Source organism: Oryctolagus cuniculus, chromosome 1 (assembly GCF_051225735.1).
Source record: "Oryctolagus cuniculus isolate XC-2025 breed Fujian yellow rabbit chromosome 1, ASM5122573v1, whole genome shotgun sequence".
NCBI lineage: Eukaryota > Metazoa > Chordata > Mammalia > Lagomorpha > Leporidae > Oryctolagus > Oryctolagus cuniculus.
The window spans coordinates 221242347-221267811 of NC_142867.1; the positions used below are offsets into that span (position 1 = coordinate 221242347).

At 42.8% G+C, this 25465-nt stretch overlaps 1 protein-coding gene across 6 annotated transcripts in view; it reads right to left on the reverse strand.

The window, feature by feature from the left end:
• The window catches only part of ASTN2 (astrotactin 2), a 1018233-nt gene that overhangs the window by 966718 nt on the left and 26050 nt on the right, over positions 1-25465 (reverse strand). The gene's annotated exons all lie outside the window — the stretch shown is intronic.

The following is a 25465-nucleotide window of genomic DNA, read 5'->3' on the forward strand; positions in this document are numbered from 1 at the left end:
AAATAGTATCATAACCTTGTATCAAAAGGTGAAGGGAATAGTTGTCTGTTTCTATATCTTTCCAAAGAACTGCCTTGACTTCCAGGGGACCAGAATGACTACTGTCACGTGTTACTTAAGAGAATTGCTCTGAAAAAGTCATTTATAAAAATAAAACACATTTTAAAATGTCATTTTAGAAATATAAATCCCATTATCACAAAGCCTCAGTTGGCCAAGTCCCTACCGACAAAGGATTAATGTGCATTTAACACAGTAAGAAAAATAATCATTTGTAGGCTTAAGAAAATGTCCTGAACCTTGATTGCAGGTGTCAGCTCAGAATAGTTCTACTTGAACTTAGGGCAAGTAAAATGGAACAATTTTATATCATTTACTTAAGGGAAACTAAAGTGCTCTTAATGAAGACATTAAGCCTTACAACAAACAATAGTACAGGCCAGCCTGGATTAATACATTCCCTAAGTGTTCTTCCTTGCCATGACTATTTGTTAGAATTGGAAGAGTGCTATTCAAAAATAAAGTTCTTCTATTTGTTGTTGATAATATTATTTTATTTTCCTAGGCACCAGTGATCCTGATTGCTCTTGGAACCTCCTGGGAAATGAGTCTCTGTTTAACGTGATTAAAATGATTCATTATATTTATGTAGAGTTTTGTAGCTTAGAAAGCACTTTCTCATCCATTATTAATATTATCATTATTAATAATAATAGCTACCATTTATTGTGTGCTTTTTAGGACCAGGCACCATTCAGTGAACAGTAAACACAGTATCTCTAATCTTTACAACCACCCTGCAAGTAGGGTTGTAACACATGCACTACATGGTAGAAAACAGAAGCTCCTAGATCACATAGCTCTTGCCTGATTGAGTCCATGATCCAGGTCATTTTTGCTCTATCCATGGCATTTCATGTGACCTTAAAAATGCTTCTTTACCATCTTCTATCTGTCAGGTTTTCAGACTCAATCTTCTTTGAAGACAGGAACATATACTGCCCAGAGCTGTGATTTCACTACCACACACTGTACTTTGACCATGTTTGGTACCTGATCAGCATTTCCAGATAAATGAGTGAAGAAATGAGCCAATGAGTCAAGTCTTAGACCTCATCTGCGGCAAGATTATTTGGTATTCTCCCTGTGTAGACTCTAAGAGAAGCAATTCCTCAAGGGAGTATGGCTGTTAATAACTGACGATAGGACATAATATGAATCCTCCTGATTTCCAGTCTTACGGGCCATCCACAGATCCAAGCTACCTCCTTACTGCATCAAAAATGCACACTTGCTGTGTCATGACGTTTTGGTTGACAAGCAGTGAGTAGAGAATGCAGCTCTACCCTAAGTCCAGGTATACTACCCGCCTCCGTCTCCACTCCCACTCCTCTGCCAGCCCAGCTTGCAAGCCCATGAATGATTGTGATAATAAATATGGAGACTCCCCCTTGAGGGTAGATGAAGATGGGGAGGGCAATAGATGGAGGGCTGACAATACAAGCAGCCAAATTCAATTTGAGGGAATTTGGTTCAGTGCTTTCCATTAACAGCAGTCTAAGAAAATATAATTCCCAGGACTAAAAAAAGGAAAAGAAGAAAAAAATCCCACAACTTTTCACTGTGTGCAGTCAATGCAAAACAAATCAATCACACTCCCTCACTAGCCCAGCAATGCCTCGGTGAACACCAAAGGCACAGGCATCTTGAGTTGTTGTTGAATAGTCAAGGTGCTCCTGGGAGGAAGAAGAATCAGAATAAAATACAGCCAAATTTATTATATTCCAGCCATCTTCAATAATCCTAAGAAAACTTTCCATTTTAAAACACTCTACCTCCATTCGATCATTTGATCAAAATCCTTTTCAAGGGTGTACTATTATAATTCCTATTTTATAAATGAGAAAATGGATTAAAGGAACTAAATAATTTTCCCAAGATCAGACAGCTAATAAGTAGCCAGGATTTAAACCCAGGTCTCTTTAATGCCCATAGACAAATTTTTTTAAAAAAGATTTATTTTATTGATTTGAAAGACAGAGAGAGGTAGAGTCAGAGAGAGAGAGAGGTCTTCCATCCATTGGTTCACTCCCTAGAGGGCCACAACGGCTAGAGCTATGCCAATCTGAAGCCAGGAGCCAGGAGCCAGGAGCCAGGAGCCTCTTCTGGGTCTCCCATGTGGGTGCGGGGGTCCAAGGACTTGGGCCATCTTCTACTGCTATCCTATGCCATAGCAGAGAGCTGGATCGGAAGAGGAGCAGCCGGGACTAGAATCAGCTCTCTTACGGGATGCCAGCGCTTCAGGCCAGGGCGTTAACCCTCTGTGCCACAGCACCGGCCCCTAGACAAATTCTTAAGTTCCACCTTATCAAATCACCCCCAGTGATTTTGAAGGACAACCAAAAGCAAACTCAGCTGGCCACTCCCACACACAAGTGGGAGATATCCATTCCAGAGTGGGCTCACTCAGCTTCCTGAACGTTCTATTCTCACTTCTATGTAGAAGCTAAAAAGTTTATCTCAAAGGAGTAGAGAGTAGCATGGGAACTTCCCGAACATGGGAAGGGTGTAGGGGAGGGGAAGATGGAAAGATGCAGTTGGAAAGGAGAAATAATTTCTAACGTTCTATTGTACAGTAGAGGCAGGCATGGGTATAGCAGTTAAGATGCCAGTTGGGATGTCCACATCCCATTTCAGAAGGCTGGGTGCAAAGTACAGGCTCAATATCTCATTCAAACTTCCAGCTAGCATGCACCAGGAGGCAGCTGGTGGTAGCTCAAGTACCTCAGTCCTTGTTATCTACATGGGAGATTCAAATTGAGTTTCTGAGTCCTGGCCTGGCTTTGGCTTTGCCCAGTCCTCCTAGCTGTTGCAGGTATTTGGGGAATGAACAGCAGATGGGAGACAGATGTGCACACATGCACATACACAAGTATGCACGTACACACACATCTCTTTGCCTTGAAAATAAAGAATTTTCAAAAAATGTGTGTGTGCATGTGTGTATATTAAAAAGGGTCTCTATATTTTTAACATGGTAACATTTCTCACTTTCTTCATCCAAGCAAAACTTGAACAAAAATAGCTGTGCCTTAAATTCTGTTGGTGCTATTCCTGTAAAGTGTCCTCTCACCTGCCGACAGCCAATTGGAGAGCAATGTTTCCAAGGAATGTCTCCAAGGAAGTTAAAAATGTGAACTCAGGAGCCAGACAACGTGAGTTGGGATCCCAGCTTGACCTACAAGAGTTTGTAACCTTGAGGAAGTCTTGGAAACTCCTTGTGTCCCAAATCCTTGCTCTGTAAATTCAGGACCTCATCACATAGGGTAGTTTAGAGGATTAATGAGCTAATACCTGAAGCACTTATACAGGGCCTAGAAGATGGAAAGCATTTCATAAAATTGTTATTATCATTGCTAGATGTTAAAGCACTAATAGATTATCATTGGATTCAGGATGCTAAATCAGGGAGGCCCCTGCAGAGACACCCAGCCTAATTTTCTTACTCTGTAGAGAAGGAAAGTGAGGTTCAGGGTGCTGGTGGTTCCTACACCAGCCAGCTCAGCCAGCCAGTGGGAGGTCGTCTTTGCCCAGAAGGAGGAATTTTGCTACCTCTGCTCACCTTACTTAAGGTTTTACGTTCCTATAGGACTGTTCATCTAAAAAAAGATTACTTTCTCTTGCTTTTGAGAGGTGGAATCTTGGTCTTGACTGAGCAGAGTTTTCATGGAATCCATTAAACTACTCGGCTTAGTAGCTGCTGCTATTTTCTGCGTCATTTTTGAGCATCTTCAATCCAGAAGCTACACGAGGCCAGACTGCAGTCCCCTGGGCCATTCTAGGCACATTAATGTCCAGCCAATGCAATGACTCAAGGGCTGATTATGTCCTTTGTGGATTATCTGTGTGCCTGGCTCTTCTTCCCTCTTTCAGAAGCCTGTTGGTCATTTTATGGCTCATTGACTCTTCCCCAGAGGGTGAGGAATGAAGAAGAAAGCCAGAGTCACTGAGCAGTCAAACCTTGGTACTAGTTAGTGAGTCTTATCAAGGCTTCCCATGAGCCTGACGGCTAGATCTGCAAATCCACTCATAAGGACATTGGGGAGTTGAGGGCTGTTTCTACGGTCACAAAGATCCTAGATTTTGTTAAATAAGTAGCAATAATTTACTAGCTATGTGTATTCAGGCAAATTAATCTTCCCATTGAACCATCATTTTCTTTCCAGTAAACTGAGAAGAATGTAAGTACCAACTGCAAAAGCTTACAAGAAATAAATGAAAGAATAAATACAATATAGCACCATGCCTAGCACATAGTTGGTGCTTAGTAAACAGTGTCACACTAATTTCCTCTAGTATTAATTGATAAACTAGTTTTTAAAAAAATCTTCTAACACCATGTGTTTCAAATTCTCCAGACTTTCAGTTCATCACTTCTTCCAACTAATCCCTGGCTGGGGCTGGCTATATGCAGGAATCCTTTGTGAAGTCATCAAGCGGGTTCTGCTTTGCAAGCACATTGGAAGGAGGAAAGACAAAGCAAAAACTTGAATTTGAAAACAGATTATTTCCACTTGATTCCCATAAAATCCTTTTTAACTGTGGCATCATGATTGATAAATCATTGGATTCCTCTGAGACTCAGCTTCCTCATTTCTACTTTGGATGTGATAGTACTCCCTAATGTCTCACCTGGAAGTGAGATATTACAAAGGTAGCAAAATATTTGTTACTATTGTTGGAATACTTATTACTAGAAGACTATATTCCTAATTATTAAGTGCTAGGTATGAACCATGCACTTAATATTTACCCAGTTTTATTTCCAAACCAAAAAGTTGGTGTTAATCATTTCCATTTACAGACACAGAAATTAAGGCTTAGAAAGAAACTGGTTAAAACATTACTTCTATAGTTTTTATGACAACTTGCTGCTCAAACTCTGTAAGTCTCCCTTGCCTTCCCTTGACTGCTAATATGATCCCTGACATTTTATCATTTGTAATTTGAGCACATGTTCATCTATGTGAGTTTCTCAAACCAAGGACAGGGTTATCGTCATTTCGGTATCCCTCAAATTTCACACAGTACCTTGCATTTCTTTCTTTTTTTAAGATTTTATTTTTATTTATTTGAGAAGTAGAGCTACAGTGAGAGGGAGAGACAGAGAGAAAGGTCTTCCTTCCTTTGGTTCACTCCCTAAATGGCCACAATAGCCAGAGCTGTGCTGATCCAAAGCAAGGAGTCAGGTGCCTCTTCCCAGTCTCCCATGCGGGTTCAGGGTCCCAAGCACTTGGGGCATCTTCTACTGCCTTCCCAGGCCATAGCAGAGAGCTGGATTGGAAGAGGGGCAGCTGGGACTAGAACCGGCACCCACATGGGATGGCAAAGGATTTAACCTATTGTGCCACAGAGCTGGCCCCCATACCTTGCTTTTCAAAAGACATCAGGAAACTGTTGTCCAGCGTAGTGAAAATCTTGCGGGTCAAACTAAGGGATGCAGACCTATGCAATGTGCTCTCTGTGTCAGGAGCATCCATTCAGAAAGACCTCTTTCAAAGGGGAAATGTGATTACAGAGAGGCTGCAATTATCAAGGGTTCTTAGAACAAATTCAGGTGGGAAATTAGACAGCAAACTGGAACATATTCCTGCCTTCCTAATGAGCAAGAAAGGAAATTAATGATGACTCTAAGGTGGCAAAGATCCTGAACTCATCTTTGATAATCTGACTTGTGCCAGAAAAAAAAGATAAAAAAGCAAAGAAAAGGAATGTGGACAATTAGGATGTAATTAAGATCTCACAGAAGCAGCTATGACAGAAAGCAGTTAAGGGAATACTTTAGCAATTTGGGGGGAAAAACACCAATCAGCAGGCTGGACAGCATGTATCCTAAGGTGTACTTGAGAAGAGCTAATATAGTTACTGAAGCACTTAGAATTATTTCTGCAAAGTCACAGAAGAACAGCAGCAGAACATACACTTAAATTTTTTAAAACATCAAATGTCATATTGATCTTTTAGACAGAAGGGGGAAAATACAAGAAATAGGAGCTTTCAAAACTAAGAGAGGGGAAGGTACTTCCAATAGGTATGTGATGGGCATTTTTAGATACAGTATCCCATTCAATTGCTCACTTGCAGGCCAGGCCTGAATTTTTCCCATTTTCCACACCAAGATGCAGCCCTCAAAATGGGGAAGCAAATCCTCCAAGGATATCCACTAGTCATTCACTCAAGCTGGGAGTCAACCCGTCTCTGTCTCACACTGGCAGGGCCCAAGTCTGACCAATTTTATTGCTCTTCTATAAGAACGGTTAACAAATTGGACACAGCCCAGGAAAACAAAGGAATTACGAGATTGCATAAGGCCAGAGTTATAAAAAAAAATCACAGATCACAGCCCTCAAACATGATAGCTTTCCAATAGAATTACAGTGTATAAAAAGATCACAAGATGACTTAATCTGGGCTACAATAACTCAGAAACATTTTTTACAAAATTAATTCAAATGGACTTGGAGAGACTGCATAGCTGCAAGCCTTGAAAATTAACTCAAAGACGGTATATAAAGTATAAGGTAGAGCTCGAAATCCCTCTCAATACCATCTTATGAATCTTCCTGGCTAATTGCTCACAATGCACAGGACTGGACAAAGATACTGGGTGAAGGAGAATCTTCTAAAATGAAGGTGCATTTTGAGGCCCAGGGTTAACAGAACTAAGTTCAGACAAAGACGAGCTCTTTTTGTTCTATGGTCAACTACAAAACGAGCCAGGCTGGACAGAAGCCTGATAATCTGGACAAACTAAATACCATCAACCTGGATTAAAGACTCATTATGCCAGGTCCTGTCTGGCCTCTGTGGTCCTCATCCTGCCCTTTCCAAGTGACCAAGCTAGAAGATCCATCTTTAGAAACAATGCTCCCTCCTCTGGATCTCTTTATCCCCATGCAGCAGATAGAAGATCTATGTCTCTGCTGTTCAAATAAATAAATAAATCATAAAAATATCTGCCTGTCCAGTGGATGTTTTAAAGCCCACCATTTAGTGAGGATACTTATTAGTTTTTTATTGATGCTATGACAAATTATCATAACCTTAGTTGCATACACAATGCACACTTACGTTCTCACAATTTCTAGAAATGAGAAGTCCAAAATGAGTTTTAGTAGCTAAAATCCAGGTGTTGGCAGAGCCACATTCCTTACCTGTTCCAGCTCCTGCCATTCCATCTTTGGATCCTGGTGCCTCTCTCTAGATTCAGAGTCCACAGAGGAGACTCTTCAAGTCCCTCTGTACCTCTTTCTTGGTATCTCCTTCCATGAGTCCAATGTCTGCCTAACTCTCAGAAGGACATTTGTGATGAAATTGGGCCCACCAGATAATCAAGGATAACCTTCACAAACCCTTACTCACATCTACAAATCCCTCTTGCAACATGCTACAGAGTATTCACAGGTTAGTGGACTAGGATGTGAGCATATTGGGAGGACATCTCTCACTGCATACCACAGCATGGAAGAAGAATCCTTAACTATATTAAAAGACATCCATAAGCACTTTTTTCTAAAGACAACTCTTAAGTTCATAGAAGTAAAGTGACTGTTTTGGGACAGAGTATTTGAGACACAGTATAAATGGCAAGATGGGAATCTGGATCCAAACTGGTGTAGTATCAAAATTCATTACCCCTCCTGACCATAGCACATAGCTTCCAGGAAAATGTCAGACACACAAACCACTTTGCACATAAAAATTGGTTAGTAGGGGCCAGTGCTGTGGCAACAGCATCCCATATGGGTGCCAGTTCATGTCCCAGCTGCTCTTCTTCTGATCCAGCTCTCTGCTTTAAAAAGTAATGGAAAAGCACTAAAAAAGCAATGGGAGAAGGCCCAAGAGTTTAGGCCCTGGAACCCATGTGGGAGACCTGAAAGAAGCTCCTGGCTCCTGGTTCTGGCTTCAGATAGGTGTTATCTCCAGCCATTGTGGCCATTTGGGGAGTGAACCAGTATATAGAAGAACTTTCTCTCTGTCTCTCCCTTTCTCTGCCTGTAACTCTCATTCAAAAACATAAATAAAAAATCTTAAAAAAATAAAATTAAAAAAAATGGGCCAGCAACCAAACCATAATGAATGATAATCAGGAATGGTTGCAAGACAGACTTGTTGATTCTCTGGGTTGATGGGAAATGGTTGTAGATAATCTAACATGTTGCATATTTAAATACAAAGAACTACATATTTAGGGGTGAGCTGAATTTTGAAGAGTAAGACTACAGGTAAAATTTCTTCTTCTCATCAGCCAGGAACAGTGGTGAGAAAGAGGGGAAAACTGAGCTAGACATGGATTCAAGTCCCAGTTATTCTGACTCTGGTCATACTCAGGTTATGTCACTTCTCTGGGACCCGTTTCTGCATTTGAAAATAGGGGCTGTGACGTGTTCTCAGGAAGAGTAAAAAGCACGATATCTGTGCAGTGCATCACTTTATACCCAGTACATTACAGAAGCTCAATATATGATCAGCACTTTTGTTTTTCTCTCCTCTGTTCTCACTCAAATTTAACAATAAGCAAGAAAGGCATGTGGACTCTGTATGAAGAAAGGATTTGCTGTACATGAAATAAAAAACGAAACACAACACAACCATTCCTTCCTCTTTCCTAGGCACAGAATTCAGTTGAAGATGTAGAAACGTGAGGCTGACCAAGGAGGGAAAGCATGAAGAGGAACGGAAAATACAGCCATCCACCCATGCAAGAGACAATAAATACAATGCATTATTCAGGGAGTTTGATGGTGAGTCCCAATTAGGAACAGGCCAGGGAGCTGGGAAGTCTTTTGAACTTCTCAGGAGCCAGACAATATCCAAGCAAGGCCAAATGCCATAGGCCCTATTAGTCAGCTGTTTGCCAGTCCTGGGCAATCTACTGGGAACTTTTCAGGAAACCCATGGCTCTGAACAGGGCAAAAGGTTAATCAAGCCACCTCTCCATTCTGAGAAAGCATTTTCTAAATCCCCATTTTGGAAGCCATGCAAGCACTAAACAGCAGGCAAGCAGGCACAGGAGGCACTCAGGGCAAGACTTGCCTCACCTGCAAGCAGGATCATTAATGGCTAGGAGAGATCTGAAGGGCAGTGGGCAGCATCCCATATCCAAAAAATAAAAAAAAAAAAAAAAATCCCCATTTCTCTTTTGTTGCCACATCTAAAATTCCACCTTGACTCTCTCTGAGTGTAAACTAGTATAGCCTTCTTGGAGAGCAACTGAGCAGTATCTATGCAAATTGAAAATGCCCATATTCTAAGCCTCATAATACCACCCCTGGGTATCTAAACCTACAGAACCGTACATGGCAGAGAGCTCTATATACAAAAATGTTCACTGTAGCACATTTTCAATAATGAAAGATTAGACATAACATAAATGTCCATCCATAGGAAAACATCAATAGAATATAAATTACAGTAATCAATACTACAGAAGATCGTTAAAAATAATGAAGTAGATCTAAATGTTTTGATATTGAAAGCCTTCTAATCATTTTTAAATGAAAAACATTCAAATACAAGTTTTGGAGTAATACAGTAATGATTCGGCATATGGGGGAGAAGACAGGTGCATATTGGGCTTGACACAACATATGGATGTAAATAAAGAGAAAAATAAATTGTTAACAATGAACAAATCTGAGTAAAGAAGTGGAACTGGGGATGTAGAGGGAGGACTGAAACATTTTTACCTTATGTGATCATATTATATTTTTACAAAAGGAAAGGCTGTATGTGTTATTTATATAATTGAGAAAAGTATAAATTTAACAATGAAACCCATTTCCCAGAGAATGAGAGCAGTTGTGGTAGGTGAATACCAGGCCCTCACTGCTCAAATGGAGCAAAGACAAGACAGATCTGTTCAAGGGCACAGAACTGGTTCAAAGCTGAGAGCAGACCCAGGGCTTCTGGTTCCCAGTCTATAGCTGTTTGGGCCATTTTTGAGGTCTGGATCTTTGGGCATCCATGTCACTAAGGCAAATGTTCACTAGATAACAAGGAAACACTAAACATTAGTGGGCATGCATTGGAAGTAGTGTCCTGTAGAGGTTAGGGGTCAGGGTGCTAGCTCTGTCACTGGCTGGCCCATGGCCTCAGAAAAGTCACTTTCCCCATGGAGCCTTCGATTTATTTTCAGTGTGGGGACAACAATACATCAATCTTTCTGGTTGAGATGTTACTAGCATCAAATTAAATTCCCTTTCCTCCATTCTATTTTTCATCCACTGCTCTTTTTTTCTATAAGGGTTTTCATTCCATTAAAAATTAAGATACAAGTAGATTGAGTGTGTTTCAAAACCAAGGGCTCACATTTCTGCTCTGTCCTTGACCCTGACTCTGTCCTTGGTAGCATTTGGGAAACTCTGAAAACATTCTCTATAAATTAACCTCTTCAAATTCTTTCACTGCCTTTGGGTTTTTCCTCTGTAAGAAGAAGAAAAGTAAATATGTCTCTGGCTCAAAATTCTGTCATCAGGAACAAAGATTTCGATGGGTTCCCTTGTCACTGGATTCTTGAGTCATAGGGTCAACCAAGGAGGGGCATGTGAGCCAAGATGTTCTGTGGAGGCAAAAAGGGATCTTGTGCTCCTCCACAGCTGGCAAAGAGATTCACTGAAGTGCCTCCCACAGACCCAGGGAGAGCCAGCCTCAGGCTCACAGAGGAAGCAGTTTTCACAAGGTGAGGTGATGGTGATTGGCTGGCTCCAAAAGTATCTCCCCAACCAGCCTGCAGTAGAAGCCTGGAAATCCACCATTAATCCTTCCATTTAAGTCTCTAGAAGCACCCGTTAGCATGTAAATGCTTCTCTGGGGAGAGATAATAAAATTTAATTCAAGTGAACAAACATTTACTGACAGTTGCTTCAAACCAGGCACTTGTAAGGCATAGTAGGGTATCCAAAGATAAATAAGATACTTTCCTGTCCTCCAGGAGCTTATAGCTCATTAGGAGCAGTAGGATGTGTGCCAAATAATGAAAACAAGGGAGAAAATGTAAAAACAAGACAAAATAAGAAAACTCCATAACAGTTCTAGCCTCTATATGTTGAATCAAGAGCATGACTATAGACTTATTACATTGCAGGAAGGAGGCTTCCATAGGTATGGCTAAAATTTTTGCACCTTACTTGAAATATGACACAGAGCTATGGATGTTTTCTAAGTGAACATGAGGGAATGACAATTTAATTTACAAAGACCATTCTGATAATTCTTTAGAAGATGGATATGAAGGGCAAGGCTAGAGGTCAGAAGGAAAGATGAGAAGCTAATGTAAAAGGTTTTAGAAAGCGAGATACAACAGGGTACAAGAACATGCTGTGGGAGAAGGTAGGCTCTGGAGAAAACAAAGATATCTATTCATTTTTTGATTCCACAGTTAGTACCATGGGCACGACACTGTGCAAGAACCTCAGAATATAATGGAAGGGTTCTAATTTCTGAGCTTCAGTGTGAGTCCCATCATAATCTCACATCATAAAAATAAATGCATAATTCAAAAAGCATGATATAGACTCAGCAGAAAAAGATGACAGGCTGTGAAGGAACAGTGACACCAGTGCTAATCAGAGGGAGAGCCACTGAAGTCTTCTTCCTTATCTAACCTAAGGAATAAGTAATGAAACAGGCAAATGAGATGCCACTGCCCCTACTAGGATGGCTATAGTCAAGACAGTAAAAAATGTTGGTAAGGATGTGGGGAAAACTAGAACCCTGAAACACTGCTGGTGGGAACACAATGTAATCACTCTGAAAACCACTGGCAGGTCCTCAAAGAATTATGTATAGAAATACAGTCACGCTGTCTGCATCTAGCAGCTCAGTCAATGATGGACTGCATGTATGATGGTGGTTCCATAAGACTGCAATGCAGCCAAAAATGTCCATCACCTAGTGACACTGTAGTGACCCCAATGTGGAAACACAACACATTGCTCATTTCCATGGTGATCCCAGGGTAAACAAACCTACTGCACTGCCAGCTGAACAAAAGTAGAGCACATACAATTATATCTGGGACCTAATAATTGATACTGATAATAAACAACTATGGTACTGGAATATTTACTATACATTTCCATAATTAGAGTATATGCCCTCTGCTTATTAAAAGTATATTAAAAAGTATGCTAAGTTATGTTGGCAATGACTTCACACACCCTATGCTTACTATTTTTCTTGATTGCATCAAGAAACCATGCCTAGTACTTGACCTATACCAAGAAGGTTTTGTTGTTGTTGTTGTTTTAAGATTTATTTCACTGAAGGGTAGAGTGACAGAGGGAGAGGAAGAAACAGAGGCAAAGCCAGAAGCATGGTACACTATCCAGGTCTCTGATGTGGGTCGCAAGGACCTAAGCATTTGGCCCATTCTCTCCTGCTTTCTCAAGTGCATTAGCAGGGAGCTGAATCAGAAGTGGAGCAACTGGAACTCAAACAGGTGCTCTGATAAGAGATGCAGCATTGCAAGCCAAGACAATCTGCTGCATCACAATGCTAGTCCCCCATAGAGGTAGGGATATATAAGTGCATTCTGGAATGTTCTTATAATGAGAAAATAACCAAACAAGACATTTCTCAGAACCTATTCCCATCATTAAGAAACACATCACTGGTGGCCAGTGCTGTGGCATAGTGAGCTAAACCTCTGCCTGTGCTGCCTGTAACCCCTATAGGCGCCAGTTCTAGTCCTGGTTGCTGCTCTTCCAATTCAGCTCTCCGCTATGGCCTAGGAAAGCAGTAGAGGATGGCCTGAGTGCTTGGGCCCCTGTACCCAAGCGGGAGATCTAGAAGCTCCTGGCTCCTGGCTTTGGATCAGTTCATCTCTGACCACTGTGACCAGTATGGGAGTGAACCAGCAGATGGAAGACCTTTTTCTCTTTCTCTCCTTCTCTGACTGTAACTCCACTTTTCAAATACATGTACAATCTTAAAAAAAAAAAGAAACATATAACTGTACCATAGTGCCCAGCAATTCTACTTCTAGGTATACTACCAAGGAAAATAGAAACATATGTCCATATAAAACTTTTACACAAATGTTCACAGAGGCATTATTCATAACCACTAAGTGGCTAGAAGCAATCCATGTTTCTCTGTAACAGATACACGGTTGAGTAAAATGTGTTCCATCCATGCAATGGAAGATCACCCAGCAATAAAGAGGAATAAAGCACTGATAGACTACACCATGGATGAAGTTTGAAAGCATTTCTAAGTGAAAGAAGCAGGTCACAAAAGACCATATACTGCATGATCCCATTCATATTAAATGTTCAAATAAGCACAGTCATAGAAACAGAAAGTAGACCAGTGATTTTGGGAGGGAGGAGAGGATTGTGATTGCTAATGGTTGTGGGGTTTATTGGAGGGTGATGAAATGTTCTGGAAGCAGATGGTGGCGACAGTGTACAAGTTTACAATTATACTAAAAAACACTAAATTGTATACTTTCTTCAAAAGGTTGAATTCTAAGATATGTGAAATATATCTCAATTAATTTTTTGAATAATGAGGTGAGGAGGATAAAAATAATGGTGGTATTCTGGCTAGAGGAAAAACAATGTATGAACAGCCAGGAAAGGAGAGATGTGGTTCTCAGAGAGAAGTCCCTGTGGCTGGAGCGTTGAGAGAAAAGGAGAGTGATAGCAAGTCAGACTGGAATTACAGGTAAGGGCAGAGTACCTTTATGCTTTAGGCTTCATCTTTATCTTCAGAGTAATGAGGATGCTGTTGGGCATTTTACACAGGGGAATAACTCGACTATATTCTTTTCCTGTCCTGGGCAGCATGAATTGGAAACAGTCAAGGAGCATGTGGAGAGTGAGGAGATGCATGGGCCCAAGTTTTAGAAGGCAGGCCAATCAAGAGAGGCAGTTGGTATATGTAGTGTGTGTGTACATGGTGAGACAGACCTGACTCTGACTTTTGGGAGTGGAACGTTTAGAAAATTATGAATTCACTAACCATGAGTGTCAGTAGGTTTGAGAAAAAGAACAAGTCTGATTTACAGAAACATTTGTTTAGTGCCTATTATGTGCCAGGGACTGAGCAAAGCATTTCAAAACCACATTTGTAATAATTTAATTTTTGTTAATATAAAGAGAACAGAATTCATGTAATGCATGGATAAATTTTTTTCTTAAAATTGTATTTAAGATATACAAATGTCATTTATACAGATTCAAAAATATAGTGATACTTTCCACCCTATACTCGCTGCCACCCATGCTCCCACTGTCCTCTCATATTCCCATTCTTATTTTTTACAAAGACCTATTTTCAGTTAACTTTATATTCATAAGACTAACCCTACACTAAGTCAAGAATTCAACAACTAGTATGGGGAAAAAAAAGCAACATTGTTCCTTAATAGTCAAGATAAGTGCTATAAAAGTTCATTGCATCTCAAAGTATCAATTTCACTCTTGTAGATTACATTTTATGATTTTTGTTTTGTTTATTTGAAATAGAGTTACAGAAAGATATAGAGACACAGTGAATTATCTGCTGGTTCACTCCCAAAATGACCACAATAGCCAGAGCTGAGCAGATCCAAAATCAGGAGCTTCTTCTGGGTATCCCACATGGGTGCAGGGGCCCAAGAACTTCTGCCATTTTCTGCTGCTCTCCCAGGCCATAGTAGAGAGCTGGATTGAAAGAGGAGCAGCTGGGACTCGAACTGGTGACCATATGAGATGTCAGTGCTGTAGGCCAGGACTTTGCCACAGCATTGGCCTCTGTAGATTACCTTTTAGGTACTCTGTTAGTTTCCACATATCAGGGAGAGTAGATGGTATTTGTCTTTTTGGAAGTGGAATATTTCATTAAGTATAATGGTTTCCAGTTGCATACATTTTGTTGTAAATGACAGGGTTTCATTATTTTTTCCACTGTGTAGTATTCCATAGTGTATATATACGATAATTTCCTTATTCAGTCTTCAGTTGATAGACATCTGGGTTGATTCCATATTTAGCTATTGTGAATTGAGCTGCAATAAATATGGAGGTACCGATCACTCTTTCATTTGATTTCTTTTGGTTTGGATAAATTCCTAGGAGTGGGATGGCTGGATCATTTGGTAGGTCTATATTCAACTTTCTGAGATATCTTCCACAGTGGCTGTACCAGTTTACATTCCCATCTACAGTGGATTAAGGTACCTTTTTCCCCATATTCTTGCCTGCATTTGTTGTTTGTTAATTTCTATATGAGAGCCATCCTAACTGGGGTAAAATGAAACGTCATTGTGGTTTCAATTTGCATTTCCCTGATGGCTAGTGATCCTGAGCATTTTTTCATATGTCTGTTGGCCACTTGAAAAGTGCCTGTTCAAGTCTTTTGCCCATTTCTTAACAGGATCATTTGTTTTGTTGTTGAAATTTATTGAGCTCCTCTGCTGTGGCCCAGGAGTGCAGTGGAGGATGGCCCAGGTCCTTGGGCCCTGAACGCACATGGGAGACCAGGAGGAAGCACCTGGATCCTGGCTTCGGATCAGCGCAATGCGCCAGCCGTGGCGGCCACTTGGGGGGTGAACCAAAAAAAAAAATTTATTGAGCTCTTTATAGATCCTGGATATTAATCCTTTCTTGGTTTCATAGTTTGCAAATTTTTTTCTCTATTCTGTCGGTTGCCTCTTCACTTTGCTGAGTGTTTCTTTTGCAGTACAGAAGCTTCTCATCTTGATATAATCCCATTTGTCAATTTTGCTTTGATTGCCTGTGCTTCTGGGTTCTTTTCCAAGCAGTCTTTGCCTCTGCCAATATTCCCTAGTAACTTGATGGTATCTGGTCGTAGATTAAAATCTTTGATCCATTTTGAGTGGATTTTTGTATAAGGTGTAAGGTAGGAGTCAAGTTTCATACCTCTACGTGCAGAGATCCAGTTTTCCTAGTACCATTTGAAGAGACTGTCCTTGCTCCAGGGATTGATTTTAGCTCCTTTATCAAAGATAGGTTAGTTGTGCACACAACAAACCAATGAGATTGGTTTTACTATCTCCACTGTTTTGGAAGGGAAACTGAATCTCAGAGGAACAAAGTAACTTGCCCAAGTGCAGAAGTTGTAAGTGATGGCTTAGGGACATAAATCCAGGTTTTACTGACACCAATATTATCTGCATCTTCTTTATGCTATAATGAATCTACACCAGAGATGGCAAATGACTTTCAATCCATGCTCAACCCCAATCTATTAATGTGACTGCCTGGAGAACTGGATTCAGATAGATTCTAAGTCCAAACCCAGGCCCAGAAAAAAATAGGACATGACTGATCAGGAATGCAGGCCACAGGCACACAGAGGGAGCAGTGGGGAAGATGCAAGTATGTGCCATCCCTGCTCTGTGAGTTCAGAGGAGGACAACATCTTGTTGAAAGGATTACCAATGGCCACTTGTGAACTCTGCCTGCACACAATAGATGACTCTCAAAGACATAAACTGAGCAAAGAGGTCAGAAACAAACAAGTGTCCCCCACATCAAGAGTTGGGAATTCTTTTTTTGAAAAGGGCCAAGTGGTTAATGCATTAGGCTTTGGGGTCCAGACACCTCTTTTATAACTATTTAACTCTGCAGATGTAGTGTGAAGGGAATCCCAGACCACATGTAAAGAAATGAGCATGGCTGTGCTCCAATAAAAACTCTTTATATACATTGAAATTAGGACTTCATATAATTTTATGTGTCATGAGATATCATCCTTCTTTTGATTTTCTTTCCAATCATTTAAAAATATAAAAACTATTCTTTATTCACAGGTCCTACAAAAAGAGGGAAAGGGCTATACAGATACTCCTCAACCTAAAATGAAACCACATTTCAATAAGCCCACAGGAAATTGGAACTACTATTAAGACAAAAAAAATGCATTTAATGCACTCAACCTGCATCATAGCTTAGCGCAGTGCACTGGAGAGTGTTGGTTGTTTACCCTGCTCATCATGTGGCTGACTGGGAGCTGTGACTCACTGCCTCTGCCCAGCACCATGAAACAGTACCCTACTGCATGTTGATAGCCCAGGAAAAAGAACAATGTTCAAAATCTGAGAAATGGTTTTTACTGAATGTATATCTCATTTGCACCAAAGAGTTAAAAAAAAAAAAAATGGGCCTTGTAGAATGACTTCAGCTTCCAATGTATGCAAGGAAATGCAGAAAGGAAGTATGGGTAAAATTCAATCCAGACTCAGATACTAACAAAAAATGGGAAAGACATTCAATTGAACAAGAAGCATGAAAATATCCCCCTATCTATATGCCATATTTTCCAAAAGCTCCAGCTCAGAAATAATTGCCTTGCACAATAATTGGGAGATGCAGTCTGGGATCCGCTACAAGTGGAGCCGGGTGCAATTTGGGGAGATTTGTTACGCTCAGCTCCCTTCTATCAATTCCAGAGGCTCAGATGCCCCTGACCTGTTGCTTGGCATATTGTGAAAACGGCTTTTATTTACTGCTCTTCCATTAAAAGATGAAATCCACGAACAGGGGCTCACAGGCCAGAAAATCACCGTTTACGTCTCCACTTATCTCCAGGCAGCGGCCAAGAGCTCGACTCCTGGGCGCCTGGGATCTGTCTTCAGCAGCCAGCTTCAGTGCTGCCTGGGAATATCTGCAGAGTAGTCCAAGTCCAGACAGTGGGATCAGGCTGCCGGGCAGGACGGAACTCTATCAATATGGTTAGTCGCAGGGAGGTGAGCAGACAGCGTAGACCACAGGATCTTACTGGGTTGCAAGAAAAAGGGGGGGTGGATGGGTAGTTACCCAGAACTCAAGATGCCTTGGAAATTCAATAGGGTGGGGTGGTTGGTTACAGGAAGTACTGGAATGAGCTGGTGAGTCAAAGACAGAAGTTAAATCCAAGATGCCTTCACTGAGTCGGTCGCTGGTCCCTTTTCTGCATGATAGAATCCTGAGTCTAGCCAAGTCAGGAGATCTCTGCTGAGATGTCATTTTTGTTGCCAGATAAATGACTAGAGATGTGATACCACTCCCTTCCCACCTCTGAGCCTTGCTCTCCCATCTGTGAAAAGGGAGGAGGAGTTACACTAAGCAATCTGTTTCAGTTCTAAACATCTCTTTAATGCAACCTTTTATCTCTTGCTAATTTGATGAGTAACTTTGTGCAAGTCATTTCCTCCGGGCCATGGCCTTCACATTATATGCACAGAAGGTTGAATGTGACACTTGCAGAAAGCCCTCCCAGATTTGAAGTTATCTGCTTTCACCAGGGCCAAAGACCCAGAGCATTTATTTTACCACTTTTGTCAGATTGCACCTTAGGGTTATAGTTAAGTACACATCATTCCTCCCATCCAGTCTTCAAATCTTAGAAGACAGGATGGGTGGAGGGAGGGGGGGAGCAAAGGAGGTATGGAGGGAGAATGGATGAGGGGCTGGAAAGGGGGGATGGGTGGATGATCAAGGGATGGATCAGTGGTAGAATTAATCAGGATGATTAAATGTGTAAGTAACTAAGTGAGAATCTGGCAACAGTGGGGGACAGAGAAATGGGAGGATGGGCATCCCTGAGCAATACCTCAATATTCACTTGCTTTTCCATAGTTTGGTCCCAGAATACTGAGTCACCATGATGATGAAGCCCATTATATATATCCTAATAATTTCTGAGGTTTTCTAGAAGTTTCACTTCAGGAAAGAAACCAGAACATTCCATTTAATTCAGAGTAAGCTCATGAATTATAAGTATACATTATACCTATTATTATGCTAAACTGCAAAAAAATGAGGGAATATATGTTCCCTTCTCCTGTTGGGAGGCATGTGTCATATTCAGGAAACTAGGTAGTATAAAAATAATTTAAAATTTTATCAAAAGTATTTATAGAGTATGTGGTCCAGAAAATAAGCGTCAAATAGAGTTATAGGCAGGGAGTGGGAAGGGACCAGAGAGAAAAGATTTCCAAGAGATGAGCTTTTAAAGGTAGGAAAGAGGCAGGCAGGGGACAAGCACACAAGGCAGTATGTGTGGAAGAGGGTGCAGGAGTAGGAGGATAAGGGCATTGACAATTGTTTGATCAAAACCAAGGAGTTGCCATGATGGGCTGGGGGATGCATTGGACTCAAATAGCCATGCATAAATATCTAGCCTAATATCCAGCCTCCTGCCTGCCCTCTAAGGGTCACACGGGGCAAAGAGAAGGGAGGGTGCAAAAGTGGTGAAGAGTGAGAAAAGAAAGGAAAATTAAAAAGGACAAAAGAAATAACAGACACAAGGAATCCTTTGCACTCAAGACTTCTAATCCCTGATTAAAAGGATGAGACAATGGCTGCATTTCCTGCGGCAGCAGGGAAACAGGCAACTTTGCAGCCAGTCACGGCTGCCATGCTAGGGCTGTCAGTACGGATGCAGGGGGCAAGGATGCCTTGCCCAGAGTGCTCAGTGCTTGGGCAGATGGGGCCCTGCAACAGGGTCTCCTCCACTGCCAGCTCTAAGTTGCTAAGGTTACCTTTTCAACTGCCTAATTAGAGAAGCTGTCACTCTTTGACAAAGATCAGGAGGGAAATAGGGAAAAAATGAAAGCAATTTCATACTCTTAGACAAGACAAAAATAATAAAGCCAGCCCCACACTCGTAGAAACTCTGCCTGCAATCACAGAAGACTGTGCCTGCACCAGGACCACCCTGTCACCAGCGGCAAGAGTGCTGAGCAGAGCAGGCAGCAGCCTCCAGGAGGTTACACGGGATGTAAGACGAGCAAGTCAGGAAGAAACGGGATGTCTGCCGCTGTGCCCAAGCGTCAGTCAGTGACCCAGTAACATAGTACCCTTCTTACTGAGCAGGGACTAAATTAAGCTAAAGCAGCCTCTGCAGTGCACTGGGAACCCCTCCACCATTGCAGAGGTCCATGCAACTGAGATGAGGAAGGAGCAGAAGCTGCCTTCAGACTGCACTTCTTGGGGAGAGAGATGAGGAAGAGTTGGGAGGTGGAGTGGAGCAAGCAAGGAGCAGAGGACAGCAAATGAGGTCACAGAAGCTGCAGACCTCAGATGAACGTCTCCTACCCTGATGGCAGAGCACACACTCAGCTCAGTTCCTCGGCCATTCTGGGTGCCACTGACCCATCCTGGAATATCTTGAGGTCTGCTGAACCATCCTGGCAGGTAGAGACCCACCCATGGCACATCACCTACCTACCTTTGCTGTGCTCCCTCTTTTTTTTTATATTATTATTATTTTTTGACAGGCAGAGTAGACAGTAAGAGAGACAGAGAGAAAGGTCTTCCTTTGCCGTTGGTTCACCCTCCAATGGCCACCGTGGCCGGCGCGCTGCGGCCGGCGCACCGTGCTGATCCGATGGCAGGAGCCAGGTGCTTCTCCGGGTCTCCCATGGGGTGCAGGGCCCAAGGACTTGGGCCATCCTCCACTGCACTCCCGGGCCACAGCAGAGAGCTGGCCTGGAAGAGGGGCAACCAGGACAGAATCCGGCGCCCCAACCGGGACTAGAACCCGGTGTGCCGGCGCCCCAAGGTGGAGGATTAGCCTAGTGAGCCGCGGCGCCGGCTTGCTGTGCTCCCTCTTATTTTCCACTTCCTGTACCTGTTCAAACCTAATTTCTCCCTGTGACAAAGAAGGGAAATATGTCTTGTTATGCAAAACATAGTCCATTTTCACCAACACCATTCCTCTCTACAAGAATGGGAGAAGCAGATGAGTGCTGGGCCAGAAGGAAGGAAGCTCAAGCTAGCTCTGCCCTGATCCACTGTGTGAACCTGGGAAGGCCCTTTGATCTCTCTAGGCCTCCTACTATACATGCTGTGGACCACCTTGGGTAGAGTATGGATTCTAGAAGAGAAACAAATCCTACCCCCCCCCCAAAAAAAAAAAAAAAAAAAACCATACATGAGCAACGTAGAGGCTCCTGCCTAAGTCCAATTCAGTGATCCAGCTTCAGACTCCTGCAGAGGACTTGTTATGCAGAGGGCACTCAATATAAATTCTCACTGCACTAAGACACTACTGTGAACACTGTAATATCCTATGTATATTTATTTCTTCATTCAACATCTTGTTTAGCACATAATCAAAACATGTTCTCTGTCTTCACTGAGCTTCCAGTGAAGAGTGGAAAAAATAAATATCAAACCAAAATAAGTAATTAAAAGGTCTGAATAAGAGCTGTAATAAAAGGAGCTTATATATAAAACAAGGAAGACTGTCTATAAACTGGGAAATCAGGGAAGGCTTCTCCGAGGGAGTGATGTTAACTAAGAATCTGAAAAATTAACAACAGCCAGGTGAAAGGCAGTAGAGGCAAGACTTCTCTAAGCAAAGGGAACAGTTTGTGCAACGGCCAAGACACGTAGCAGATCTTGTACACCACAGGAATCAAAAGAGCAGTAGAGATGGAAAGCAGAGAGTGCCAGCAAAAGTGGCAGGATAGGAGGCTGAAGACAAAAGCAAAGCTTGAATCATCAGGTCAAAATACTTTGCGGGGCAGGCACTGTGGTGTAGCAGGTAAAGCTGCCGCATGCAGTGCCAGCATCCCACATGGACGCCAGTTCAAGTCCCAGCTGCTCCACTTCCGATCCAGCTCTCTGCTCTCTGCTATGGTGTGGGAAAGCACTAGAAGATGGTCCAAGTGCTTAGGCCCCTGAATCTGCATGGAAGACCCAGAAGAAGTTCCTGGATCCTGGCTTCGGATCAGTGCAGCTCCGGCTGTTGCAGCCATCTGGGGGATGAACCAGCAGATGGAAAATCTCTCTCTCTCTTCAACTCTGCTTTTCAAATAAATAGATCTTTAAAAAAATACTTTGGAGCATCATGTCCCTAAGTCAAAGCCTCAGTTTCAACTTGTAGGCACAGGGTAGAACATTTGCTTCTGGCTACCAAAAGGGCATCACTCCTTCAAGGCAAACCAAAGGATGATAAGCCTGGTAACTACTTCCATGAATCACCCAGTCCTCTATACCTTGTATTAGATGTTCTATTTTGCTGCAAGACCCTGTGCTGAGAGAACCCTGGAAATTATACAGCCCAATGGATCCCAGTTGTACTCCATGGAGCTCAAAGAACACTTCAGGGAGGGGTGGGAAAGATCTTAGGGAAGACCTCCAGGCCTCCATGCCCCTAGGTAAGCCAGAGAAGAAGTCTTATGTCCCTCTGTTTCTTACAGGAGACTCCAAAGTGGGCTGTTCACGATTCCAATCAAAGGATGGCTTTTGATACTAGTAAGAGGATTTTGAAAACCACAGTCATTCTACAGGTGAGAATGCTGAAGCTCTTGATGACTGCATGCTTTGCTTTTTTTTTTTTAACAAATATCTGTATTTTTTTTTCATTTTTTTTAAGATTTATTATTTTGGCCGGCGCCGCAGCTCACTAGGCTAATCCTCCACCTGCAGCGCCGGCACCCCAGGTTCTAGTCCTGGTCGGGGCACCGGATTCTGTCCCGGTTGCCCCTCTTCCAGTCCAGCTCTCTGCTGTGGCCCGGGAAAGCAGTGGAGAATGGCTCAGGTCCTTGGGCCCTGCACCCCATGGAGGGAGGAGGAGGAGGCACCAGGCTCCTGGCTTCAGATTGGCGCAGTGCACCAGCCACAGCACACAGGCTGTAGCGGCCACTTGGGGGGGGGGGGTGAACCAACAGAAAAAGGAAGATCTTTCTCTCTGTCTCTCTCACTGTCTAACTCTGTCAAAAAAAAATTATTTATTTATTTGAAAGTCAGATTTATAGAGAGAGAAGGAGTTGTCTTCCATCCTCTGGTGCACTCCCCAGTTGGCCGCAACAGCTAGAGCTGTCAATCCAAAGCAGGAGCCTGGAGCTTCATCCAGGTCTCCTATGCGGGTGCAGGGGCCCAAGGACTTGGGTCATTTCCCACTGCTTTCCCAGGCCATAGCAGAGAGCTGCATCAGAAGTGGAGCAGCCGGGACTCGAACCGGTGCCCATATGGGCTACCAGCACTGCAGGCTGCAGCTTTACCCGTACGCCACAGCACCAGCTCCTGCATGCATTGCTTTTGCCACCCAGAAATCATTTTGATACTGGCGCCTTGTTTGCCTCCCCACTGGTCATGACCTAGAAAGGTCAATCTGCATGTCATTGCCAGGTAAATATAAGGACATACTGGGACAATCAGATACTCTCAGAGGATGGAGAGATACCTGGAGCCCCCCTGTCAAGGGCAGGAAGCCTCTGAGGTGGCCACGTATCCCAGAGCTGCCCTTTCTTAGCTTGCTGCTTCAGCAGTTCCATTTTAATATGAGGCAGCCCAGATCTTTCCCACCAAGTCCCATTGCTTGAGTAAACAGTTGACTTCTGTTGTTTACCACCCAACTGATACAGCCCACTTGCTCAGGGCACTGAGAGAGCTTGTAGTGTAGCCAAGATAAAAATGAGAGCTCTCTGGGCTGGCACTGTGGCATAGCAGGAAAAGCTGCTGCCTGCAATGTTGGCATCCCATAGGGGTGCCAGTTTGTGTTCCAGCTGCTCCACTTCCAATCCAGCTCCCTGCTAATGGCCTGGGAAAAGCAGCAGCAGATTGGCCAAGTATTTGGGACCCTGCCACCCACATGGGAAACCTGGATGAAGCTCCTGGCTTCGGTCTGGCCCAGCCCTGGCCATTGCTGGCAGCTGGGAAGTGAACCAGAGAATGGAAGCTCTCTTTCTCTGTCTGTCCCTCTCTCTGTAACTCTTTCAAATAAATAAATAAATCCTCAAAAATAAAGCAGAGCTCTCTGACCACAGCTTGTGACTGCCAGAGCTGGTGAACATTTGCAGTACCATGCTAACCAAGTCCTTAATCCCTGGTATCCTTAAGCCTCATGGGAATGAAAGACAAAGGTGCCCGCTTTCTTCCTGTATCCTCCAACAGAACTCACAAGGCAGTCAGCTCTCAGAGTCCTTCCTTATAAATCTGACATCAGCCACTCCTCATTGTCATAAAATAATTCATTGAACATGCAGAAGAACAGTACAAATATTATGCCAGGAGCTAGAACTCAAGCTAAACAAAAACAAGATAAATTCTTAACTGCATCCTAACTTTGGAGTACCAGTGGGATGTATGTGCCCCTCTCTCTCACCCAGGAAAGGATTAAAGGAATCTTTTGCAATTTTTCTTGCTTCAGAAGGCACCTGTGAATCTCCTGTTTCTACATGATTCTTCCCTTTGCTCACAATCTAAAGGCAATTTAATTTCCTATATGAAAGGTGGCAGCCAAGGAAGCTGGCAATAGGGAGGGAAGAAAGCTTTCTTTTTTCTTTTTTAAGCTTGCTCATTGACTACAGAGCTGTTTCCAGCAGTAGCAGAAGTTGCTCCCAAGGTACTTGAAGGATATGGGAACACACAAGCCTAATTGCATTATACTACAGCTTGACCAAGCGATCACTAACTTTATTGCAGAGAAAGAAAATAAAAATGACAGAGACAAATTTAACTCATCCCTTCCCTTAGTTACATTCAGGACTCAGGCATCAGTTGCAAGGCAGAGAATCAAGCAGAGTGCGCATGGATCATTAAGGAAATGATTTCTGTGTTGTGCAAGCCCCTTGAGGGCCTGGAAGTAGAATATGGACACACTTCCTCTAACTTCAGCAACCCACAGTCTTCATCAATGGTCTGTTGTGATTTGCCACTACAGAGGCAAGAGGGAACAGCATACCAAACTCATTCACTCGTCCATTTAGAAAATATCTACAGAGTTCTGATTGTGAACCAAAGGGTTTGAGCAGCACTGTGTATAGCATGCTGAACAAAACAGAAAAGGGGCCGGCGCCATGGCTCAATAGGCTAATCCTCCACCTTGCGGCGCCGGCACACCGGGTTCTAGTCCCGGTTGGGGCACCGGATTCTGTCCCGGTTGCCCCTCTTCCAGGCCAGCTCTCTGCTATGGCCAGGGAGTGCAGTGGAGGATGGCCCAGGTGCTTGGGCCCTGCACCCCATGGGAGACCAGGAAAAGCACCTGGATCCTGGCTCCTGCCATCGGATCAGCGCGGTGCGCCGGCTGCAGCGGCGGCCATTGGAGGGTGATCCAACGGCAAAGGAAGACCTTTCTCTCTCTGTCTCTCTCTCTCACTGTCCACTCTGCCTGTCAAAAATAAAAAAAAAAAAAAATAAAAAATAAATAAAAAAAAAAAAAACAGAAAAGGCCTCAGATTGTTTAGTCTAGAAGGGCCCATGGCCAGCAAACCTGCTCAAGCAAGATATTCAAATGTAATGTGGATAAAGGAGTAACAAAGAAAGAACCAGGTGTTGTGAGACAGACTGCAGAAGGAAGGTGAACTGGACTCTGATTAATACTCCAAGGGCTCTCGCAAGCAAGAGAAAAACAACCACCATGAAGGTGAATGCAGTCGAGCAGCTTGCTGGGCAAGGTGTACAGCAGAATCACCGGTGTCCTCTGAGCAGAAGACAAACGAAACAGGTCAACAAAGCATCAG